Below are 26,718 nucleotides of genomic sequence, written 5' to 3'. Positions count from 1 at the left end.
AAAAATATATTGAGATAATTTAGGACAGAAAAAAAACATATGAGTAGAGTTTGCACCTAAACATCCACACAGATTACACTTATCTCCTACATTTCCTTTCCATTTTAATAACTTGGCAGGGGTATAGTATAAATCAAAAATGCTCATGAAACATTGGCTTTTTAGAGATCCATTACACAATACCTGCTCAGACAAAACTAAAGCATCCAGTATATTGATATTTTCAATACCCATTTCTTTTTGCCATTTTGCATTGTGTAATTCAAGATTATCCTCTAAACCATTAATCATGACCTGATAAATCACCCCAATTCTATTTTGTTTCCAGCAACATTCTAATACCTCATGTTTCTTAATTTTGTTAGGATTTATTAGATTTTTAGAATTTAGAAAACTGCGTACTTGAAGGTATTTGAAAAAATCTCCCTTAAGTATATTATGTTGTGGTTGAAGATAAGCAAATGTTGCAAATTGTTCATTTGGAAAAAGATCCCCTAGCTGACAGATATCAAGACTTTGCCAGCGCTGCATGATATGATCTGAGAAGATTGGTGGCAGCATAGGATTATCAAATAGAGGCGTGTAAAAATTAAAGTTGCTATCCAGCCGAAATCTTCGTTTACACATTTTCCATATCTGGTAAGCTGTTTCCATAACTTTAAATCTTGTCTTCTTGTTGTAGCTTGGTTCTGTAAAGCGTACTAAACATCTTTGTGCTTGGCTACCAAGAATCATTGTGTATATTGATGGATATAAAAAATCATCCAGGACTATCCCTTGGAAGATTAAAAAACTCATCAATCTAAGTGATACCGCCAAATAATATAAACGAAAATTCGGAATTCCCCAGCCACCTCTAAGCGAAGGCAAAGTACATGAAGTAAGGGACCTCCTCGCTCTTTTATATCCCCATAGAAATCTTGAAATTATCCTATCTAACTTAGTGAAAAAACTAGAAGGAAAGAGTAAAGGTATAGTCCGGAAAAAATAAAGAAATTTGGGGGAAAAAAAGCATCTTAACGACATTAGTACGGCCATACAAAGAGAGATGTCAATTATCTAACCTCTCGAGGGACCTATTCGTAGAAACGAGCAATGGGTCAAGATTAAGCCCCACAATATTTTCTACTTTCGCTGACAATATCACGCCTAAGTACAAGGCCGTCTTAGATAATGTCAATCCAGTTGGTGAGCCAGCGGCAGAATGAATTATCTGTGTTTTTGAGATATTTAATTTGTAACCAGAATATGAACCAAATTCGGCAGCTGCTTCTATAATCTTAGGGAATGCCTGTCTAATATCGGAAGTTACAATTGCTACATCATCGGCATAGGCCAAGATTTTATAGCCTATTTGATGGATCATAACAGGGGGGATGTTATCATCTTGGATAATTTTTTGAAGGTATGGTTCTATATATAACGCAAATAACAGAGGGGAACATTGACACCCTTGCCTAGTCCCCCTCGTTATTGATAATATAGTAGAGGTATCAGAAGCTATTCGTATAATTGCTTTAGGGTCAATATATAAAGCTTTCAAAGCTGTTATAAATTCGTCTGGGAATCTCTTCCAAGTCAAAACAGACCAGAGGAATCCCCAGTCGACCCTATCGAACGCCTTTTCTGCGTCCAGTAGGGCCACACCGACTGGAGATCCCGAAGCCTGCGCCCAGTCAAGAAGAGTAATAATTCTTCTTACATGGTCCGTCGTATCTCTTCCTTTTATAAAACCATGTTGGATTTTTGCTACTAAATTAGGCATACAGTCTTTTAATCGATTTGCTAAAATTTTGGAAAAAATCTTACTATCAGCGGTTAATAAAGATATTGGTCTATAAGACCCTAGATCCAGAGCATCTTTACCTTTTTTTTTAAATACAACTATAGTTGCTAACGACCATGAGGGGGGAGAACGACCAAGAAAAGCTTCTTGAAAAAGTTTTAACAGCTCTGGTTTCAACACATTACGAAAAGTGCGGTAAAATTCTAAAGGAATGTTGTCCGGACCCATCGCTTTACCGGAGGCTGAACCGAGTATAGCTTCTTCTATCTCCTCCCAAGTAATTGGAGCAGATAGTATTGAACTTTGTACTTCGGTGAGGGAAGAAGAGCTATCTAAGTTTAAAAAATAGTTAGACACATCGCTCCTAACACTAGTACCATCATTCGATTTGTTATTTAGGGATTGATAAAAATCCCGAAATGCCCTTAATATGCCAGACATAGACTCTTGAGCGATACCACTTTGATCAACTATTTTAAAAATTTCAGTGATAGCTGCTTTCTGTTTTAGCCTTTGAGCTAGAATTCTACCCGTCTGTTCACTTAGTTCATAACATTCTTTTTTAAACAATTTATATTTTGCAGCTACATGTTCCGCCAAAAAAGAGTAAACAGCCGAGCGCTCCAAAGATACAGCTTTTTGAGCTTCCTGTACACCAAAATCATTTCCGATACAAGAAGCTAGCTTTGTTTCTGTCTGAGTTATTTTGTCCAAAGCAGCCTTAAATTCGGCTTGTTTTTTTTAAAAACGATATTGCGAGAAACTCAAGGTCTCACCCCTAATAATCGATTTAAAAGCATCCCAGACTATTTGTATCGATGCAGACTCATTATTGTTAGAAAAAAATTCTTTAATAATCCCATCCATATAGGATAAATAATCCTGGTCTAACAGTAAGTTCCTTTGAAACGACCATTGCCTTTTGTTATGATACTCGGTAGAAGGAAGTGAAAATTCCAGTACGATAGGGTTATGGTCAGAAATAAATTGTGGTACCACATCTATACTTAGACCTTCAATAGATTTAGGTGAAATAAAGAAATAGTCTAAACGAACTAATTTTTGATGTGGCGGAGAAAAATAGGTGAAACCTGGATCTGTAGGTCTAAGCTTATTCCAGACATCAATCAATCCGTTCCCCAAGATAAAATTCCTAAGGGCTCTATATACTTGAGTCTTCCGGCCTTGATAGTTCCAGGTATCCCTTATGTTGCAATTCGCTGCAATATTAATATTAAGATCTCCACATATAATTAGAGACTGATTCCAATTAGCTAATTCTGAATTAATGAAGTTAAACATTTCTTTGTCATCTAAATTTGGACCGTATAAAGAACAAACTGGGAGTTCAGCCCCATCAATAATAATTTGCACAATTCCCCATGCATTTCCACCGCCCATTCCATGGCAGAATATCACAAATAATGGGACACCCAATAAACCCTTGATGGCTTGGGCAGTTCAGTATGAGCAGGTAAGCGTGCCTACAAGGGATTTGTTCAAGGATATTTCAACAAGTTAAATAAATCGATTAAGGTAAGTTCTATTCAAGTAACTCACAATTAACTTATTCAAAAAAACAATTCAATCAATTTAGCAATGAGTAAATCCTTAAGAAAAGAATTAAATAAAACATGGGTGTATATATTAAAAAAATGATTTAGTATTGGTTCAAATTTGTTCAATTATTCAGGGTACATAAACACAATGTAGCCGCAAGTAAGGATTACATGAGATTAAATATCCTACACAGTTACAGTTGTGGACACCTTTCCATAAAATGTTTTTAAGGCAATTTGAAGAGTTTACACTAAGCAAACATTGCCTACAGTACATTGAGGTAAAGAATAGGTGTAATAGTCGACGTTTCGGTCCAAATATGTCTCTGTCCATTAGACCATCTTCAGGACATTGAATAGGTTGATTAAAAAAGACCCTTCACATTAGGTAGTGATTCTATTTGCTATTTTAGAACCACAATTTATTGGACGACAACAATTAGTTGATTACAGCATAAAGTAATCGTGGGTACTTAAAGCAAGGACTGAGCTGTTTTTGGGCTCCTTAGAGTGAAATCAGATAACAAATCTGCCAAAGGAAGGGACAATGTCAGGCCGTGAATAATTACTAAGACCCGGCTGACTATTGTTGAAATATCCTTGAACAAATCCCTTGTAGGCACACTTGCCGGCTCATTCCATGGCAGGACCTCGCCATGAAAAGTGTTGCAGAAATGCAGGTATAGCCCGGGTGAATGTGCCAATGGGGCTGCATGTGGGGGGGGGCACAGTTGTACTTTGGTGCGTGCACTGTGTGGCATACACAACATGGTGCATGCCACACTGTGCGCACACGTCCAGCAGACTCGCTCACCGCAGCGCTATGTTGTATAGGCTCTCCTATGATCATAACATACCCGCCGCCGTGGCAACACCGCAACACTGCCCGCCTGCTCTGGATTAAACTTTTAATCCGGTGGGTGAGTGCACCACGGGCTTAATGGTTTTCCTAGGACCGCCACGGTGGTGGTCCCAGATGAAGACCACCAATCTCGTAATAAGCCCCTTAGTGACCTTATTGAGGAAATTTCCACACTTGTTGAGGGTGGAACCTAGATCCTTTCGTTTTTAGTTAAATAGACATTTATAGAGTGTCATTATATATAATTTCCTAATGGTCCGAAATAAGGTGAAGGAAATGACAAGATGTGATTTACTTTTTCCTTTGTTGGTCACTCTTACATTGATGTTTCATCCTGTACATGCTTTTCTTTCCTGATACATGTTAATATTTTCAAACACTACAAGAAATGAGTACGAAGTTCTTCAGTGGGTCGCAGAACACAGTAAGGGAGTTTGTGATATCACGTTGATAGGTTCTCCTCCAAGGAGGCGGCAATTCCTCCTTTCGGAACTAGGTCCCTCACACACCCAGCAAGCTAGGTGTCATTCCTCATCATATGGGCCTGCTCCTCATCGGCGCTGCAATACCCGACTGGCACCCATTAAGGGGCTCTTAACCGGAGATCTTTTGTTCCTTGCCGTTTAGGTGCTGTGCGTGCGAGGGGCCTAGTACGTGTAGATGTAATGGTGGATGTGCAAGATAAAACAGGGGAGGGAATCCTCTAAATAAACTTTATTCTGGAAGGATCCCAGCTTGGTTTAAATAAGGATTGGGAGAGGCGACCATCTGGCTATAATGTGTCAAAAAAGCTTTCTGGAGGATGTTTACAATCTTTGAATTGTGTATACAAAATACAATATTGAAGATATGCTCATTCACACCAGACCGAAACCAGCAAGTACCAATGAACAGAGATCACTATGGGACCTACCCCCGGTCCAGGGCCATTGCCCCTGTGGCTCATGTGCGGTGTCCCCTCAAACAAGACCCACGAAGGAGTTAACGCTGTCCGACTCCTTCACCTGGAAGATCATCAAACATACTAATTGTAACACAACTCGATGTGTGTATTTGATAATGTGCCCTTGCAATAAAAAATACATAGGCATGACGATGAGGACAATAAAGACAAGAATAACAGAACATAAGAGCAACATTTGTTGCCAAAAAACCACCACAAAATTGTATGCACACTTCAAAGCATAATCATCACTGTTGTTTTTATTGAGTCACGGGTGTGCTAAAATTACCCCCTTAATAGCACTACATACCTTTAATTTTTATGAGTGATAACTACAGGTATCACTACGTATTGTTTGGGTCACTATTGATCAGCATATAGATCTAGAGTCATGGAGTGAACTTATGTGTGATCACAAATGCCTAACTAATGTATTATGTTTTCAAATATATTTGTCTCTTTCACAGGTTGGCCTCTCAGCCTGCGGGTACAGTCCCCGTAGGACCACTGAGTGATAGCTAGTTTTTCACCTCACCATTAGGTGTAGATAGTTTTCTTTCCATTTGGTCCTGAGGAATCGCCACAGATCATTCTTGACTAGGCGAGAAACATGTTGACCATCTAGGAGCAGAGCGCTTTTTGACACATTATAGCCAGATAGTCGTCTCGCCTAATCCTTATTTAAACCAGGCTGGGATCCTTCCAGAATAAAGTTTATTTAGAGGATTCCCTCCCCTGTTTTATCTTGCACATCCACCATTACATCTACACGTGCTAGGCCTCTCGCACCCACAGCACCTAAACCGCAAGGAACAAAAGATCTCTGTTAAAGAGCCCCTTTATGAGTGCCTGTCGGGTATTGCAGCGCCGACCCGACGAGGAGCAGGCCCATATGATGAGGAATGACACCTAGCTTGCTGGGTGAGTGAGGGCCCTAGTTCCGAAAGGAGGAATTCCCTCCTCCTTGGAGGAGAACCTATCAACGTGATCTCACATAAACTCTCTTACTGTGTTCTGTGACCCACTGAGTAACTTTGTACTCATTTCTTGTAGTATATCGGGGCACGTACGTTGGACCTTTCCAAAAGCCCACTGTACCTAATTGCTGATTGTATATTTCCAAACACATCATTTGATGAAAGTTAGTATTCCAGTGTATAGTCACTGCAGGCGAGTGGATTTTATTAAAGTCCATGCTTGTTGCACCCCCTATTTGGCACGCAAGCCTGGGGCTTCGTCGATGCTAAAAACTAGAGAAGTTAATAAGTACTGTTGACATCTTTTATATTTCACTTGTATTAAGAGTAACAAGCTATAGAGAAATAAAGCACACCCTTGTGAGAACACTTCACTGGTGATATAAATCCAGTTTAGAGGTGTACCTAACTCTTAGGTCTATATGTGCGGTTGGGGAGTAGTTAAGAACTAAAAATAATGTTTTGATAATTAGGAAATAAAAACGAATCTAAGCTTTTGTAAAGAGTTGTTATATCGGTGCTTCATTTAATGATGGGTATTGACGTGCACTGGCAAAATGGTGTTACCTTCAAAATACCTACCGCGAAATCCACTGGTGCGCTCCCATAATAATGTTAAACTCTAAAGTTCTTAATCAATAAAGTTTATCTTAGTTATTAAGCTGTGGAAAACACGATAGGATTTGCATTGGCACATGAATCAAGTGTTATTGGCACAAGGATCAAGTGTTATTTGTCTCTTGTGTTTGTCTGAATATTGATACAACCCGTTTTCAAAACCTAAAGTTTGCCCGGTGATTAATTCCTGTGTGTGCTCAGAGGGCACCTGTGCCCATTGCCCAGTACTGCTACACACAGTACAGTTGGGTACTGGGCAGGGCCAATGTTCATTTCAGTTCCACCCAGCGTTACTAAGTGTGTAATTTTCGATTGTTGGGTTGTATACCTCTTAACCGACCTATCTTATTTTAGTGGGTAGAAAAATCTCAAAAATCAATATAACAAACACCACAATGTTCCCCATAAATACAATGTCTTTACAACATAGATGCTTTTTCTTTGTTTTTATTATTTAGTCAGAAGCAAAACCTAGTTTTTTTTGTATCAAAAATATATATTCATATAGCATTTTCAATTTTTCTTTTTTGTTTTGTGATTTACATAAATTATAAAGAAAAATGAATATACGTGGTCAATAAATGTGAACACCAATTGGATTATTATCTAAAGCAAAACAATGCTTAAATAATTGGCAGTGCCCCTCAGAGAACAACAAAAAATATATACATAAACATCTTGCTAACTAATCTCGCATACCAACATCCATACCACATGCCACAAAATATACAAAAAGAAGATTATAAAACATATATATTGCAACTGGAAAGGTCTTCTTTTGATTATTGTTTGTCAACGTATTATTCTGCTGACATTTTTCTCAGACTGAATTTCTTTTTTCCATTCGGTTTAAGTTGATCCATAGGAGTTTATTTTCCAGTTGTGAGATAGTTGGTCTGGTCTACGTACGTTTCGGTGATAGAATGATTAAGATCACCTTCCTCAGGACCATCAAAGAATTAAAACCGTAGAGGGGCTACTTTTATTCTGTTTCAACATAGAATATATGCATAGTTGAATCGCTGTACTAGGTCCTCTGTGGTAGCTATTTAGTAAAGTTAGAGCCGTTGTTTGCACACTCTGCAATAGGTATGCCTGCTTGGAAGTATGCAGAGTCAGGAAGTCTTGTTATGGTTAAATTTTGTCCTGTGTGACCCGTATTAACCTTGCACATATGGTATCTCTTAAATAAGAGTATAGCTCTTAGCGGAGTGCAAAACGCCAAACAAGAGGGTTGTCTATTTTGTATTGGGGTGTCTGTTGTCCATGTTTACCTCATACTTCCAAGCAGGCATACCTATTGCAGAGTGTGCAAACAACGGCTCTAACTTTACTAAATAGCTACCACAGAGGACCTAGTACAGCGATTCAACTATGCATATATTCTATGTTGAAACAGAATAAAAGTAGCCCCTCTACGGTTTTAATTCTTTGATGGTCCTGAGGAAGGTGATCTTAATCATTCTATCACCGAAACGTACGTAGACCAGACCAACTATCTCACAACTGGAAAATAAACTCCTATGGATCAACTTAAACCGAATGGAAAAAAGAAATTCAGTCTGAGAAAAATGTCAGCAGAATAATACGTTGACAAACAATAATCAAAAGAAGACCTTTCCAGTTGCAATATATATGTTTTATAATCTTCTTTTTGTATATTTTGTGGCATGTGGTATGGATGTTGGTATGCGAGATTAGTTAGCAAGATGTTTATGTATATATTTTTTGTTGTTCTCTGAGGGGCACTGCCAATTATTTAAGCATTGTTTTGCTTTAGATAATAATCCAATTGGTGTTCACATTTATTGACCACGTATATTCATGTTTCTTTATAATTTATGTAAATCACAAAACAAAAAAGAAAAATTGAAAATGCTATATGAATATATATTTTTGATACAAAAAAAACTAGGTTTTGCTTCTGACTAAATAATAAAAACAACGAAAAAGCATCTATGTTGTAAAGACATTGTATTTATGGGGAACATTGTGGTGTTTGTTATATTGATTTTTGAGATTTTTCTACCCACTAAAATAAGATAGGTCGGTTAAGAGGTATACAACCCAATATTTTCAATTCTTTCCCCCCTCTTGGACCTTAAATTAACCGGGGAATACCTTTTTATATAGTGTAATTTTCGATTGTTAACATAAGACCTTTTCAGTCTGTGTTGCTCCCTCCTGACCCAACTTTGTGGCATATCCGTGCTTGCTGGTGGCCGCGGAACTGTGCTGCGATGGTGCTGCCAAGCGCCGCTGTACGTAGAGGGGACTGTGCGATCCTGGGCGAAGACGGCGGGAGGAGTGATGCTCTCTCCCCACTGGAGCTGAATGCAGCTACACCACGACTTTGGTGCCGGCTTTCTGCCTCGGAGGCGAGCGCTGCGAGTGCCCGGATGCACAGTTGATGCGATCCTTGCAGCTGGCACGCGATCCGGCCTGCGAGTGTCTGGGCCCGGGCCAGGATTGCGTCTCTGCTCTCTCCCCCCACCCGCGACCCAGCAGCTGACAGCCCGGAGAGTATTGGCCATGAATCATAGCCCTCACCCTTCGGTTGGGGACCTGAGGACTGATCACGGCAGTGGAGCTGCGCAGCAGGCGAGGGGCGGCCTACTGCATATAAAGCATTGAAACCGTTATTTGGGGACGGCGGCAGGCACAAAAACGAGCAAGACATGCAGGGCAATGTTTATATACCAACTCCCCCGAACTCTGAGTTAACTGGAATCGGCACTTCCTGACTTCAAAATGGCGCCTGCGGAGGACATAATGCCTTGTGATAACTCTGGGCCATCTCAAACAACCAGTCCCTCACCAGGATAGCCTTTCCTATGCTGCGTCCCACCTCTGACTCTATTCAATGGAATCCTGCTCTCTGTGTTCTTCTGGATTCTTGACTTTGGTGACTTTTGTGCATCCTGCCATTTTTGTTTTTTTTGGAGATGGTCTCCTTTTATACCCTTTTGGGTAATGTTCGTGCTATATAAAATCGCATTAAATAAATAAATAAATTAATGTTTCTTCACTTGCCGAACTTAAATGTAGGATTCATCCTAGGAAGGGCCAGCGAAGGGGGCTCCGGGTGGGTGGAGTTAAGACAGCTGCCCCTCCCCACAGGGCCGGTTCTATGATTTGCGGGGCCCTGGGCCAAAAGGGAATGTGCAGGCCCCTCTAATATACTTAAGTGACCCCTTGCAAGGAAACCATTCAGAGACGTCCTTTGTCCAGCACCTTAGTGACCCCACAGTTTTAACTTTCAGCCCACAAGCCATTCTCACACCTTCAGCCTGATAGCGGTAAGAATTGCTTGTGGGCTGAGAGTTAACACTGGGGGCGCTAAAATCTTGTACAATGGGCCTCCCCCAGTGTCTCTGAATGGTCTCCTTGCAATTGGGACAAGGGGAAGCGGCTCCCTCTCCTAGACCTCCAGACACCCTGAGAGGCCCGGGGAGGGGACCCCTCCCATGGGTCCTAATTGCAAGGAGACAGGGAAACGGGGCACACGATCGTTGCGGGGCCCCAAGCTGGTGGGCTGAGTGCGAGGCTCTGGCAGCTTCCCATGCTTAGAGCCAGCCCTGCACCCCCCCCCCACTCCAAAGTTTATTCGGCCAGACTCCGGCCTCTTCTCCTTCGGTGCCAAGCGGTGCACGGGGGGCACGCAGGGAGAGTGTGTGTCTCGGCTTGTTTGTGCTAAGCGGCCTTGGGCTGAGTGAGTGGGGCACATGGGTGCATGAGAGCTGGGCCACTGCCACTGGCTACGGTGTTCACAGGCGTGCCAGGCTCGGAGCTCTCCGGGGCCTCAGCACCCGCCCCCATCTGTCCCCACCCCTCTCCCCGGAGGGCCCCGTCGTCTCTGCCTCCTGCAGCAGCGTCGGTCAGGGGTAGCGTTTCTTCCGGTGGGCTCTGTCGCATGTTGTCCGCATGACCATCACGTGTACAGTGCTTGTTTTTACAGCTCGAGCGCTCTTCTGCACAGGCACTCGTTTCCTCCGCACCCTTCTCACAGACCCAGCAGTGCGCTCTACACCGACGTCCATGGTGGGGGAACACCCGAGGCACTGGGCATCGTTGGGACCTTCTTCTCGACACGCACAGACCTCTGCAGCAGCCACAGGCACCCACCCTGCTATCCTGTTTATAATGCACCGTGGCCAGCTATGTGGGGGAGGATGCCGTGTTTTATTATATATGATGCTGTCTGACCCCAGGGCACGAACTGACATCAGTGAGTTATGAGACCATGTCCTGGGCAGCGGTGCCCCACGCAGGGGCTAAGCCAGGGTAGGTGAAGGACACGTATGGGCAGCAACTGTGCCCACTACCAGGTATGCTGCGAGGTGAGCACCTGCCACAGAGACCACACCTACGTCATATTGTGTTTGCTTGTGCTTAGTGATAACTGTCTTGCTTCAAAGAGACCGACAGCCCCTTCCTGCTTGTGTGCCCGGGTTAGCATGCGGTGTCTCTGCAGGGGCGCCTTCCTTGATCCCACGACCCGGAAGTACACATGTTTAAACTGCGCTTGCTTGAACCGAGTCTGTCTACGGCACTGTTGGACACGGAGGAGCCGGAAGAGCCAGCGAGAAGGGCGATCACTCGTATGTGCAATCCACCCCTCAGAAGGGTCGTGCGTGGCGGTGTGCACCTCTGGAGGCCACACATGGAAGAGTACGGTGCCCAGATCTGGAGCACAGGACCAGTGCTGGAAGTCGAAAAAAACATACTCCGCAAATTCACAAACTGGAGGCAGAGACGACGGTCCTAGTGCATTAAAAGGAGGCATTTTCAAGCCAATAGGCCTCGCAATTGCGAGATTTTAAGGTACTGGCGTCGTAAATGATGCTTTTTATTTGTGTTTTTCAAAGAAACCCATATAAAAGGCCTTGTCGTTTCTAATGTTAATAGAGCAAACTCCTCTCTCAAATGCGAGACCACTTTTCGCCGTATTCTGGTTACGGTGAGCAGCATCTGCAGAAAGGGGCGCGGCCACCATCAAAGTGAAAGTGAAAGCTCGTATGGAGCGCTTTTACACAAAGTGTAAAAATAAAGAAAGCTTTTGAAGCGCAGCCGCTAAAGTGAAAGAGGTCGCGCTGTAAATTAAATGAATAAGCGCAGCCCGCGCTTTAAACTAAATAAGCGTGGGTCTAATGTGAAAGCGGACCGCGCCGAAACTAAAGGAATAAGGGCAGCACTATAGTTAAAGCGGACCGCGCCGAAACTAAAGGAATAAGGGCAGCACTATAGTTAAAGCGGACCGCGCCGAAACTAAAGGAATAAGGGCAGCACTATAGTTAAAGCGGACCGCGCCGAAACTAAAGGAATAAGGGCAGCACTATAGTTAAAGCGGACCGCGCCGAAACTAAAGGAATAAGGGCAGCACTATAGTTAAAGCGGACCGCGCCGTAAACTACAGGAATAAGGGCAGCACTATAGTTAAAGCGGACCGCGCCGAAACTAAAGGAATAAGGGCAGCACTATAGTTAAAGCGGACCGCGCCGAAACTAAAGGAATAAGGGCAGCACTATAGTTAAAGCGGACCGCGCCGTAAACTACAGGAATAAGGGCAGCACTATAGTTAAAGCGGACCGCGCCGAAACTAAAGGAATAAGGGCAGCACTATAGTTAAAGCGGACCGCGCCGAAACTAAAGGAATAAGGGCAGCACTATAGTTAAAGCGGACCGCGCCGAAACTAAAGGAATAAGGGCAGCACTATAGTTAAAGCGGACCGCGCCGAAACTAAAGGAATAAGGGCAGCACTATAGTTAAAGCGGACCGCGCCGTAAACTACAGGAATAAGGGCAGCACTATAGTTAAAGCGGACCGCGCCGAAACTAAAGGAATAAGGGCAGCACTATAGTTAAAGCGGACCGTGCCAGAAGCAAAAAAATACATAACTAATAACTATATTCAGGGACCCAGGCAATCTGCTTTCTCTGTAAAATGGTTTCCATGTACATTAGGTACATTTCCAATTGGATTCTGGAGTGCCTTATAAGCCCCTAGTATATGGTATACTATGTACCTAGGGCATAGGTACCTCAGAGGCCTACCAGGGGCTGAAGCATGTATTATGTCACCCCTGGGAAGCACTCCAAAATGGCACAACAGGTCTGCTACTGCAGCCTGGGTAAGGTGGTGCTTGCACCCCTTACTGTGGTATAGGCTACCAATATCACTACCATTGCACACACATATAAAACCTAGAAGTCACTCCTATGGCAGGCCTTAACAATCCTGAAGGCAGAGTGCTTGGTTTTTATGTGAGAGGGTTCCCCTCTGCAGCGTTCGGAGTACCTCCTCTGATGCTGTTTGTGGTGCAGCCTGACCATATACTCTCAAGTGCATTATAACCTCGCGGTAAATGCTAACTTTGGGATGGCTGCACGGACACATGTCGTGTTTGGTGTCAAACGCTTTGGAATACTACCCCCCCCCCGCCAGTTTTGGTGGCGGGGGTAGCATTCTACCCTTCTAGAGGGAGAGACATCTTCACACCGGTCTAACCCGGTAGGACTTTCTACAGCCCTGGCATCACAAAATGGATGCCTCTGCCACAGACCAGGGTCTGGCCTCCTACTGCTGACCAAAACTCCGGCAGGGGAGGCCTGGACAATAGGTTCCCTGTCCCAGGGAGGTGTAACCACTTCCCCAGGCAGGCAGATGTGTATTGGGGCTCGGCGGGAGCACTCTCTGGTGCTTTGAAGTCCTGCACTGGGGGCACACTTGGTGTCCCTGTGCATAGTCCAGTTCAAACCGGTTGCAGGGGCTACCTGCCCCTGCTCTGGTGCGAAACTGGACAAAGGAAATGGGTGTAACCACCCCTCTTTCCAAACCCTCCCATAGGTGGGTCCCTAGAGTATGTACAACCCCCAAAATTTGTACAAGTATGGGAACCCAGTCCTTGTGACTTTAGATTACCCTGGACGAAACTCTGCAACATATATCCTGGACCTTCGACGTTCTACTTTGACGAGAAGACTGAAGAAATCTCCCTTTGGGTCAAGGAGTGACTCCCCTGCTTGGCAGGCACCAAAGAAGCAACTGACCGGTCTGCATCGCTGATGCTCCTGCCGGACGCCGAAGTCTTTGCATCACCAGAGGTGGATTTCCAGACTTCCCCGAGGCTACCCTGAGTCCACAGCAAAGCTGAGGCCCGTGGGTGACGTGGAACCGTGACCCCTGGACACCCTGAACTTTTGCAGCAACATCATCTTCCTGGTCTTCCTCGAAGTTGTGCTTTGGGCTCAGAATAGCTCCATCCTTGAGCATCTCCTGCACCGAAGATTTCTGGCCTCCACTTTACGAGTAACCTGTGGGACAGTTTCCAGTGCGACCGCTCGAGGCTCCCAGCAATACTACAGGTTCTAGGCCTTGTGTTTAGTTCAGTCGTGGTTCTTCTACCACTTTATTGGTATATGGTTTGGTACGCCCCTAGGGCCCAAACGTGTATTTGTGCTTTTACTGTTGAATACTGACTTGTAACTTAAGTACTTCGAACTCCAGTCTCATAAAGAGACTGGAGGGGTGTGTTTTTATCTTAAATACATATATTTTAAATATATAACTGGTGTGGTTGTCCTTTCATTTGATTATTCAAGAGATTATAGACTGGTAAAACAAGCTGCTTTACATTCCTTCAAGACTTGGCCTGAAGGCTGCTCTCCATAGCTACCACTAGGATAGCTTTCAATAAAGGTTGTCTTAAACCTATTCACCATAAGGGCTTGTTTGGACTGATACAGGGTGCCCACTATAATTAGTGGACATCATATATCAGGCCAACTTCTCACAATCACCAGTCATAAGTTTACATCATTAAATAGCTCTAGAGATTCATGTGTCTATTGAAGAGAACTGCATGTGACATGTAGGTCTCAGATCTCTGTTTTCTGTAAGTTATCTCAGTGGGTTGATGCGTCTGCTGCTGATATTCTCTTTTAACTAGCCGGTCACACGTTACAATCTAGCTCAGTAAGTCCTGCCCCAACTGCAAACGCCAAGGAGGCAGCGTGCATTCACAGTTTTGCTTTGTCTGATTGTTTTCTAGAGTTTTGAGATGTCCTGTGGCATCACTCACCAAGTGGGCCCTGCAACACAGCATTTCATTTTTTTTAGGTTGATAAAAGTGGGTTGGGTTGCGTAGTGCTATATATTAAAATCTCAAAACAATTTGTAATTGTTTTGAGTGCTATATAAATGAGTGTTGATGTGATTCTATAGCCAGACATACCGGGCTGCCCTACAAAGCCACATTCTTAAAAACCACAGAGCTTGAATCCAGAACACTTGAACGTCTTCATCTCCTGGCCACGTGAAGTAACAGCCAATGCACCTCTTTATGCAAGTAGTTGTCCTGCTCTGTTTGACCTCTGGTGCTTCATTTGACCTCTGACTGCTTCCAGCTGGACACACCACTCGGACAGCAAAAAATACTGATTGTTCAGGAATACAGTCATTTGCTGCCATGGAATGCACAGAGCCTTCACCCCCTGTAGCCTGCAGCTCTGCACAGGGAGTGCATAGAAGCTGCATAAAACCTGCTCTCAGCACACATCTGAGAGGCATCCATAGGCCGGCCGGGTGCAGCTTCTGTTAAAGGGAAGCTGCCAGGCCTAGAATCCGACCAGTTGCCTCTATGTTCCAGTATTGATTCTATCCTGATCTGGAAGCCAATTCTGGGATATTGAATCCAGAGCTGCGTTGTGGTATTTAAATCTGGAAGCCAAACCTGGAGTATATTTTCCAGAGTTGGAGGTCACTCATCTGCAGTGTAGTGCCCAGTATTGGAGGTCACTCATCTGCAGTGTAGTGCCCAGTATTGGAGGTCACTCATCTGCAGTGTAGTGCCCAGTATTGGAGGTCACTCATCTGCAGTGTAGTGCCCAGTATTGGAGGTCCCTCATCTGCAGTGTAGTGCCCAGTATTAGAGGTCATTCATCTGCAGTTTGGTGCCCAGTATTTGGGGGCACTCATCTGCAGTGTAGTGCCCGGTATTGGAGGTCACTCATCTGTAGTCTGGTGCCCATTATTGGAGGTCATTCATCTGTAATTTGATGTCCAGTATTGTAGGTCACCCGTCTGTAGTTTGGACCCCAGTATTGGAGGTCATGCTGTTGTGTAGTTCCTATAAACCTATATAGGATCTGTGTGTTTAGACCACATACACTGCAGGATTGGTGTCCGGACTGGTTCCAGACACCCCCACCGGGTATGTTAGCCTGTATACCAGCTAGCTCACAGTGCCACTAGAAACCCCTCTTACCAAGGAGAGAATAGTTCTTGGCATCTATCGAACATGCCAACCCTGGTCCCTCAGGATCGTGGAAACTGTGCAATACTTTTCACTCAGTCACTCGTTCTCACTTTGTCTCAGAGAAATGCACAGAATGAACGGTGGGGACATTTTTCAACAAGCATTTATTGAGCCAGCGTCATTCTAGTGTAAAATAGGTGTGCTGAAACAACCATTCGACAGAAATAGATATAAATGATTAGAAGCGCTAACAGAGTAAAAGGGTGGTAGATTTCTTCCATGGTGCTAAAACGATGAAAACAGAAAAGTATATAAAATACATGACCGTAGTAAATGCGTACTCCCATGATGCGACCCTAACTAGATGTACCTAGCATGTACGTAGGTGTAAAGCCAAGAATCCCTCTAGGAAAAAGTCAACCCCATTACCTGAAGTGAGAGACTGTGGCTCCCCTTCTTGGTCTCCAGATGGACACCCCGCAAGGGAGTTTTTGCATGTAGCAGCCTTGATTTCTCGTGTCAGTGTGTCGGCATGGAAGTCTTTTTTCTCCTCCGACTACCTCAGCAAGATATGGCGTTTATATACCAAAAGTGGTACCCGCATGGGTTCTAACTTGCTGTGTCATGTCGGACTTAGGATGACGGAAGGAATGACCCTTGTACATAGTTATTTTGCCGGAGATGGTAGTCTTGCTGAGTTTCTAAGAATGGATGAGGCTAGTTTTCAGGGAACACCCCACGTCCTGTATGCAGTACCGTAACTAGGTAAAAGGTCAGTCCCCAGAACTGTTATGTAGTGTAATGGTAGAGGAGAATATAGGTGAAAGGTTAGGTGACCACCTGAGCCTATATTGGGGTGCCTATATGAAACATAACAATGCTTCCTTTGTACAGCACCCAGATTGGGTGATCACACATCTGTAGAAATGCGTCCCATTCTGCAACCACACATCTGTAGAAATGTGTCCTGTTTTGCAACCACACATCTGTAGTTTAGTGCCAAGTTTTGGAAGTGGTGCAGCTGTGGTTTACTGGACAGTTTTTGATGTTGTCGATCTGTATTGTGTTGTCCACATTTGAAGGTCACACACCTGTAGTTTGCAGGACAGTTTTGGAGAACAAACCTCTGTACTGTGTTTTTAAACCTTGGTGGTGATGGGGTACACCAGACAGACTGGGGGCTACTGGGCTCCAAATGTGTTTGTCAAGGTCACTTATCACTGGTGTCCTCGGGTCTGTCCAACTATGGTTGTGCAAACTGGGCCAAGTACAGCCTTTCCACACTTGACTCTCAGGGTAACGAGGTAGAGCAGTCACATGCATTCTTCTCAGGGAGGTAGTGTGGGGGCAAAAACTCAGAACTCAACAGACACAATAACATAATGTCCAGCCCAGTGCTTGTATTACACAGAAAAATAAAGTACTTGAATCACACAGCACAACTGCTACACAGCACATTGAGAGTGAACCATAGATTTTTTTTTCAAATTTCAGATTTATACATGATTTACAAATTGTGTTCTTTAAATACACACATTTTGGCTGCAAGAACACACTTTTCTATTCTGGTACATATAGTAAATCAACCAAGGAAAAGCACCTGATTTAGTTGATTGGGCTGCATACAGCAGAGCTACTCCAGGTCGCTCGGCTCGGGAGCTACTCGTTGGAGTGCTCCACACGCTGGGAACACGCTAGGCCTCTCCTCCTGGACAGTGTCTCCTCCTGCAGGGCTAGGCGCACTCCTTCCCTCTCTCGGCAGGCATGCTTAGAAGCTTTTTCGGCAGATCCTCCGCTCTTCCAGCAGAAAGGTAGCAAGGACGCTGGCTCCAAGCGGGAATGTTCAAAACATGGACACAGTGAAGTGTGAGTTCTCGGCACTTGGCTGTCCTCAGCTTTCCTGAAGCAGTAATCGGCCAAAAGGGGCAGAAAAACGTTCTCACATTGAACATGCGCTGCAGTCTCCCCATTCACCCCCACCGTCTGCCAAATCACAGTGCTCGTGAAGAACAAATCCGCACATGCTTGCTGACCAGGCCCTAGCGTGGAATTTCTAAGGGTAGCAAATCACTTTGATTGCATTGTGCCATTTTAACAATAACTTGTGTATTTGTAAAGCGCACGCTCACCCAGAGGTCTCTTGGCGCTGAATAACAGATGTTCATTGTTACCCAGCTCAATGGTACTCATTTTATCAACCTCAGGTGGATGAAAGGCTGAGTGGACCCGTCGGGATTTGAACCTGTGACCATGAGGCCGAACACAGTCCCCTGCAATGGACGCATTAGTCCAGTGGGCCACCAGACCTGGCTTTTAAATGAAGGGCATCCAAAATGGATCCATCTTTCTTCAGCACTGAGACTAACATACCCTGAGTCCTACTGCTCTGTCAGTGCTACACACTTGTGACACACACACACACGTGACACACACACACGCACACACTTGACAGACGCACACAATGTCAGCGCAGGGTTCTGGGTCTCGCCTAACAGAAGAACATTTTACTGGAGAGGGGTCAATAGACTACGCTGTCATTGACCGAGAGAAAATGGAAAGGTTTGTTCACGAATGAATGAATGAAGGAAACGTATTTGTTATAGCGCAAAACCGCTACTCAAACAGTGTCCTGGCGCTGACAAACGTGTGGCAGGGAGCTAGAATACGCAGCTACGTTTTAAAAAGCCACGTTTTCATGTGTTTCTTGAACACTGAGAAGTCTGAGAGTGGCAGGGAGTCTGTTCCAAGCTTGTGCCCCCAGGAAACCGAATGACCTGCCGCCCATCCGGGCCAAGCGTACTTTGGGAGTACGGGCAAGGTCCGAGGAGGAGGACCTTAGAGACCGTGCTTAACTCGTTTGCTAAGGTAGCCGGCTCCTTTTCCATGAAGGGCCTTGAAAAAGACATCGAGGGCTTTGAATTTGATCCTTTCTTTCAATCGCAGCCAATGGGGGGGATCTAAGAAGGGGGGACGTATGAGCCCTTGGTTTAGGTCTGTGGATCGCCCTGGCCGCAGTGTTTTGTACTACTTGCAGACGCTGTATAAGACAGTTAGGAAGGCCCAGATACAAGACATTTGCGTAGTCCAGTCTTGCCGTCACCAAGGCCTGGACCACTATTTTCCAAGTCTCTATTGTCAGAAGTGGAAGAATTATTTTTTAACATGCGCAAAATGCCAAAGCAGGTGCCAACCAGAGTTTGGACCTCATGGAAAGGGCGTTATCCAGAAAAACACCAAAGTTTCTCACCGATGACTGCTCTGCGTGAGGCGGCGAATACTCTTCCCGCCACCATGCGTTCCACATACTAACTGCGGGTTGACCAAAGAAGACCATCTGGGATTTATCCGAGTTACATTTAGCCGATTCGCCTTGAGCCACTGAAACACCTTTGTAAGACGTGCTCCGATATCAACGCTGTTGAAGTCCGTTCCTTTTCCACAGGTGAAAATCAGCTGCGCGCCGTCGCATAGGATAAGATCTTGGCTCCGTTTGCCATTGCCATGGATGCCAAGGGGGACAAGTACAGGTTAAAAAGAGTTGGGCTAATAAATTCACAAAACCCGGTACTCTGCCACCACCGCCTTGTGACATACCAGGGGCTCAGACCATAGTCCCTTGCCTAATATGAGAGCATGCTCCATGGACTGCTTCAGGCCACAGAACCTGGAACTCGCACTTTGAGGGACAGACCTGTGCGCACACGCTAAATTAGGGGGGTGTCCGGCCAAAATAAGTCAGGATACCAGTTTCACATGGAGTCGGGCACTCAGGAAGGGGGTCCATGTCTGTTTAGCATGCAGTGGGCATTCCTGTCCCAACCAAGAGTGTTGTCAAACACCCTCACCCCACACACACACTTTAGCTGCTGGGGGGGGGGGGGGGGTGGTTGTGATGGGCCTCTTCTGTCTCCAGTTCGGCAGACAAATGCTCATAATTAACATGAAAGGGTGGTGAGTGAGTGAATTGATGGATAGACGCATGTTTTAATTAGGGAAAGGATGGATGACTTGAAGGAAGGATGTATGGTTAGATGGATGAGTGAGTGGATGAGTGAGTGGATGAGTGAGTGGATGAGTGAGTGGAAGGATGAATGGAAGGATGAATGGAAGGACTAAAGGCTGGATGGATGACAGAGTGAAAGGATGCAGGGATGAGCAGATGGATGAGTGAACGAATAGATGGATGAGTGAAAAGGAGGGTAGGTTAATGGCTGGATGGATGAGTGTAAGGGGGATGGATGGGCGGATGAGTGAAATTGTGTGTGGACGATTGAGTGAAAGGATGGATGACAAAGGGTAAACGGATGGAATGATGGGTGAAGGGTGGGTGGATGAGTGAAAAGATGGATGGCTGCAGGAAATATTAAATGGATGTCCGAATATAAAGGTGAAATTGTGGAGATCAGTGGGTGGCTGGAAGGATGAATGGGTAGATGCTTCGATGGAAGAGACTAACTCTTCTGGAGAGGGTGACTTGCGTCGTTTGCTTGGTGCCATAGGAGCTTTGGTTCAAAATGAGGATATTGACATCTTGTGGCTACTCTTTTGGTCCCAACATTGGTTATCCATATTTAGAGGCCGCACCTCTGTACAGTGTTGTTCAGTTTGAGGTTACACATTTGTGGCTTTGCTGGACAGTTTTAAGGCTGCAGGGATTGCTCTTTTCCACAGGTAACATTTCTGTAGTGCGGGTCAGTTTAAGAGAATCCACCCATGCATGTTGCCGCCCACTTGTGTAGGTCATGCATTTGCAGTATCCTGCCCAGTTTTGGAGGTTGCATACCTGTAGTAGGGTGGTAGATGTTTGAGGTCACATACATGTATTACGGGGCTGTGTTTAGAGGGGGTCCTCTATAGAAGGCCAGAGACCGTCTTGAGAGTACAGCGATGGGTGGGAAAAGCAGGGACTACAATGGGCAGAGGCCTCAGAATGTACATATTGCATGAGATGTGGCATGTGTGAGGGGAAAGAATGAGACATTCACATTCCTAAGTGAATACTCACAGCCAAGAGTCTGTATTGTGTCATCAGTGGGATTCTCTTGGAAGCTGCAGTTCTGATCAAGAACTGTTGGGAGAGGCCCAGGGGGCGCTTCATAGAATACATTTTTCCACAGGAAGGGAGGAGAGGGAGAGACTGCGGCAGAGACAAACAGTCCTCGACAAAAGCAAGCATTGGCAAAATCAAAAGGTTTGATGTTTTATTTCTGGCATAATGCACGGTACAAAATTCACTAATTATCCTTGCCAATGCTTGTTTGTGTTCTGGGGCGTGAGTGCGGAGAAAAGGGCGAGAAAATGAATGTTACAGAAAATAAAGCAAATCTTTTTGGGTCTGGCTTGTCAACACGTATCTTCCGACCTGTTGTTACCAGTTCTTAAGCTGTGTATAGAGTGGGCTGTGGCTATCCGCAGGGGTGTACATTTCTGTTTCCCATTGGAATGCGCGAGGGTCTACTTGACAACTGAAAAATGCCATCCGTCATCAAACTGTTTGTCGCACTGAATTATTTATTTATCTTATGTGCTCTTTACCGGAAATGCTTTTTTGCTACTTTACATTTGCATTCTCTAAAGCAATGGTGCTGGTTTTAATATGTGGGTGAATTTAAGTTATTTGTTAGGTAATCAAAGTGCCTTTGTTTTTATAAGCTCTAAAGTAGCGTGGAAGAGGCTGTCCTGGGATGGGAATGTCACGTGCATGGTAAACTCTTATTTACCCTGTCCGAGTGGATGTGAATCAGTATCTCGACTTTAATTTTGGCGCTGGCATTACCCTATCTAGCATGTCCGCGATGCCTAGGCCGTCTCTGACCATGCAAGGTCCATGACCTGTCCTGTGACCTGGGTCTGTACACCACGTGTCCCCTCTTATCAGGCAGTGGACTTCTGTCCTTTCACAAGGTATATCACAAAGGGGTGGTGGCAGTTTACCGCGCTTTGTGAACGTAAGTCTGACTAGACCGTTTTCTTTGTCAACGACCGCGTGGCATACAAACTCTTCCACTGTAGAGTAGAGACCCAGAACCCCATGCTGGCATTCTGTGCACGTCAAGAGTGCATGTCAGTGAAGCGAGTGTGTAGCCCAGATGGGCCAGTAGGACTCTGTGTGTGATTTTTAGGTCTCGTCTGAGCCAGCGCTTTAGCGCTGCTCTGGCGAGAGCTATAGAAAGCGCGTTTTGGAAGTGCAAACTAGTGCTTTTCGGCCGCCAACTACAGTGCATGTGCGCCGGGCGCGCGCACCATTTGTCAGCCTGCCTGGTCACTTTCGCGTCCGCTTTGATGTTCTCAGTGAGCCGTGCGGCCACTGAGAACATCAAAGGGGCCGCGAAAGTGATCACCATTTGCCAGCCCCTCCCTTATCCCACTTCCTGCTTGGTGTCTGTTGATGTGAAAACGCTTTTATTGTGGTTTTCCCAGTTCGTGATTAATGTTCTGCGGTTTTCTTCCTGCTAGAGTTCAGGAACTTGTCGGCAATACTTTGTGCTTGGACTTCTTGAGTAGATTTTTGAAGGCCTGTGATGAACATGGGAACTTTTGTCAGTGTTTATTAATTTGTTGAATATTAGCGGTCATGTGCAAAAAATGGATATCCGTGCTGCTTCAGTTTAGGCCAAGATGACCAGAACGAAAAGCCGCGAAAAAGATTACATGTTTGTGTGAGCCTAATAATTTCTCTTTATCAGATTGTGCTATATTCTGTAAACTTACCATTTTTAGGCGCTCTGTCCTGATGATAACCCCAACTCAATGGTGTTTAAACTGCCAACCTTGAAAAGATTAGGGGTGCCTTGTTGTGCCTGGATACAAACACGTGATTTAAGATCACGCAGACCTTTAAGCGCTGCTTCACTGCTCAGCTAATAATCAGTTCTTTTATTGGAGGACTTTATATAGCGCTTACATGCCACCTTCGGCTGCTTCAGAGTGCTTGGAGACATAAACATTTAGAAATTTAAAACACGACAAATGTGTCAGTCCCAGAAAACTGCGGGCACCTCTATTTTTTGGGGGGGGATGTCGAGATTGAATGTCCCAGCGCAAAGATAATTCCTTCAACTTTACAGCAAGTGGTGATGGAGACAGACTGTCCGACCAATACAACCACTCCCAACTGTGACTCCTCGCTGCTAAAATGAGACCCCCCCCCCCAGGCCCCGTCCAAACCCATCTTCGCGGCCCCAGTGCTCAGTATTGCAACCAGCAGCCTATAACTGACATTAAACGCCTGCGAAAATGCAGTGTTAAAATAATCGTGCTCGTGAAAGCATGACAGCAGTATGTGCTGCTAATATAGAGCTTGCGGTGTCTTACCCGGTGGGCACCGAGGGCCTTTTAGCTCCGGGGCGTCACTCCCTTCCCTAGAAGTCACCTGAATGTGTCCTAAAACAGTATTTTGTAAAACAACCGTGTTTTAAGATCTTCAAAACAGGGGCCAGAGTGTGCGTGTGTTTTTGTCTGAGAGTATTTGGAAATCCCAGGTGAAATCCGAGGAAACCTTCCCATACCCGATTGAAAGCTCCTGTACTCAACTATTTATGAAATACATTTATTAGGGGGCGGGGTGTAACCCCTTCCAACCCCCCCCCCCCCTTCACGATGCTATGCCCCTGCCGAGAGGCACACCCCCACCCCTCCTCCCTGAAGCTATAACCCTGCCGAGAGGACACCCCCCCACCCGATGCTACGCCCCTGCCGAGAGGCACCCCACACCCCCCGAAGCTACGCCCCTGCTCTAAAGTAGAGTTTGTGACCGAACCCCAACAGTCTGCTTTTTAAAGGCCGAGACTCTCCCTCCCTAGGGGCTTCTCCAAATGATAATTTAAGGTGTAATTGTAGGGCGCTCGTTCAACCCAAGGGGGCGCTGTAGACCGATAACCTTTGTTTGTTGTTACTCGACTCGGTGGTACTCATATTGACTTTGGAAGGATGAAAGGCTTAGTGCAGGATAAAAAGCACGATCTCTGCAGTGTTGCATAAGTTTAGTTTGCGCAGACGCTGTTTGTGACTTTCATGAGTGTGTGTATTTCTGTATGATTGTGTTTGAGTAATATAGATCACCAGCTGTGCCTTTCTTCTACTTCTCTCTAACGCTGCTGCACCGCGTGTCAGGCCACATTTGACGCTGCTCCACCTCGTGTCGGGCCACATTTGGGGTGTCATGTCCAGAGTCGGAACATTTATCTACAATATTGTGGCCCTCACTTGAGGCCTCTTATGCAGGGCTTTGTTCTGTTCTAGATGTCTCATGCACAGTAAAGGGGTTTTATCCGGAGGACTCGTGCACAGTCTATTGGCCAGTTCTAGAGGCTTTAGGCACTGTGTATTGGCCAGTTCCACAGGCCTCATTCTCAGTGTATTGGTCAGTTCCAGAGGCCTCATTCACAGTTTATTGGTCAGTTCCAGAGGCCTCATGCGCAGTGTATTGGTCAGTTCTAGAGGCTTTAGACACAGTGGATTGGTCAGTTCCAGAGGCTTTAGGTGCAGTTTTTTGGTCAGTTCTAGAGGCTTTAGGTGCAGTGGATTGGTCAGTTCTAGATGCTTTAGACGCAGTGTATTGGTCAGTTCTAGAGGCTTTAGACACAGTGGATTGATCAGTTCTAAAGGCTTTAGACACAGTGGCTTGGTCAGTTCTAGAGGCTTTAGATGCAGTGTATTGGTAAGTTCTAGAGGCTTTAGGTGCAGTGTATTGGCCAGTTCCAGAGGCTTTAGGCGCAGTGTATTGGTTAGTTCTAGATGCTTTAGGCGCAGTGTATTGGTCAGTTCCAGAGGCCTCATAAGCAGTGTATTGGTCAGTTCTAGATGCTTTAGACGCAGTGTATTGGTCAGTTCTAGAGGCTTTAGGTGCAGTGTATTGGTCAGTTCTAGAGGCTTTAGGGGCAGTGTATTGGTCAGTTCTATAGGCTTTAGGTGCAATGTATTGGTCAGTTCTAGAGGCTTTAGGCGCAGTGGATTGGTCAGCTCTAGAGGCTTTAGGCGCAGTGGATTGGTCAGTTCTAGAGGCCTCAGGCGCAGTGTATTGGTCAGTTCTAGAGGCTCTAGGTGCCATGTGGTGGTCAGTTATAAAGGTCTCATGCACAGTGTAGTGATCAGTTCTAGAGGCTTTAGGTGCAGTGTATTGGTCAGTTCTAGAGAAGTGTATTGGTCAGTTCTAGATGCTTTAGACGCAGTGTATTGGTCAGTTCTAGAGGCTTTAGGCACAGTGTATTGGTCAGTTCTAGAGGCTTTAGAGGCTTTAGGCGCAGTGGATTGGTCAGTTCTAGGGGCTTTAGATGCAGTGGATTGGTCCGTTCTAGAGGCTTTAGGTGCAGTGGATTGGTCAGTTCTAGTGGCTTTAGGCGCAGTGGATTGGTCAGTTCTAGAGGTCTCAGGCGCAGTGTATTGGTCAGTTCTAGAGGCTTTAGGTGCCGTGTGGTGGGCAGTTATAAAGGTCTCATGCACAGCGTAGTGATCAGTTCTAGAGGCTTTAGGTGCAGTGTATTGGTCAGTTCTAGAGGCTTTTGGTGCCGTGTATTGGTCAGTTCTAGATGCTTTAGACGCAGTGTATTGGTCAGTTCTAGAGGCTTTAGGTGCAGTGTATTGGTCAGTTCTAGAGGCTTTAGGGGCAGTGTATTGGTCAGTTCTATAGGCTTTAGGTGCAATGTATTGGTCAGTTCTAGAGGCTTTAGGCGCAGTGGATTGGTCAGCTCTAGAGGCTTTAGGCGCAGCGGATTGGTCAGTTCTAGAGGCCTCAGGCGCAGTGTATTGGTCAGTTCTAGAGGCTTTAGGTGCCATGTGGTGGTCAGTTATAAAGGTCTCATGCACAGTGTAGTGATCAGTTCTAGAGGCTTTAGGTGCAGTGTATTGGTCAGTTCTAGAGAAGTGTATTGGTCAGTTCTAGATGCTTTAGACGCAGTGTATTGGTCAGTTCTAGACGCTTTAGGCACAGTGTATTGGTCAGTTCTAGAGGCTTTAGAGGCTTTAGGCGCAGTGGATTGGTCAGTTCTAGGGGCTTTAGATGCAGTGGATTGGTCCGTTCTAGAGGCTTTAGGTGCAGTGGATTGGTCAGTTCTAGAGGCTTTAGGCGCAGTGGATTGGTCAGTTCTAGAGGTCTCAGGCGCAGTGTATTGGTCAGTTCTAGAGGCTTTAGGTGCCGTGTGGTGGGCAGTTATAAAGGTCTCATGCACAGCGTAGTGATCAGTTCTAGAGGCTTTAGGTGCAGTGTATTGGTCAGTTCTAGAGGCTTTTGGTGCCGTGTATTGGTCAGTTCTAGATGCTTTAGACGCAGTGTATTGGTCAGTTCTAGAGGCTTTAGGTGCAGTGTATTGGTCAGTTCTAGATGCTTTAGACGCAGTGTATTGGTCAGTTCTAGAGGCTTTAGACGCAGTGGATTGGTCAGTTCTAGAGGCTTTAGGTGCAGTGGATTGGTCAGTTCCAGAGGTTTTAGGTGCCGTGTGGTGGTCAGGTATAAAGGTCTCATGCACAGCGTAGTGATCAGTTCTGGAGGCTTTAGACGCAGTGTATTGGTCAGTTCTAGAGGCTTTAGACGCAGTGGATTGGTCAGTTCTAGAGGCTTTAGACGCAGTGGATTGGTCAGTTCCAGAGGCTTTAGGTGCCGTGTGGTGGTCAGTTATAAAGGTCTTATGCACAGCGTAGTGATCAGTTCTGGAGGCTTTAGACGCAGTGTAGTTGCCAGTTCCAGAGACCTTGTGCCACGTGTAGTTGCCAGTTCTGGAG

The 26,718-nt window shown here is 45.3% G+C and overlaps 1 protein-coding gene across 1 annotated transcript in view; it reads left to right on the top strand.

The window, feature by feature from the left end:
* The window catches only part of STXBP6 (syntaxin binding protein 6), a 496,860-nt gene that overhangs the window by 19,904 nt on the left and 450,238 nt on the right, over positions 1-26,718 (top strand). The window lies entirely within an intron of this gene.

This window comes from Triturus cristatus, chromosome 9 (assembly GCF_964204655.1).
Source record: "Triturus cristatus chromosome 9, aTriCri1.1, whole genome shotgun sequence".
Classification (NCBI taxonomy): Eukaryota; Metazoa; Chordata; class Amphibia; order Caudata; family Salamandridae; genus Triturus; species Triturus cristatus.
This window is presented reverse-complemented; position numbering and strand designations above follow the sequence as displayed.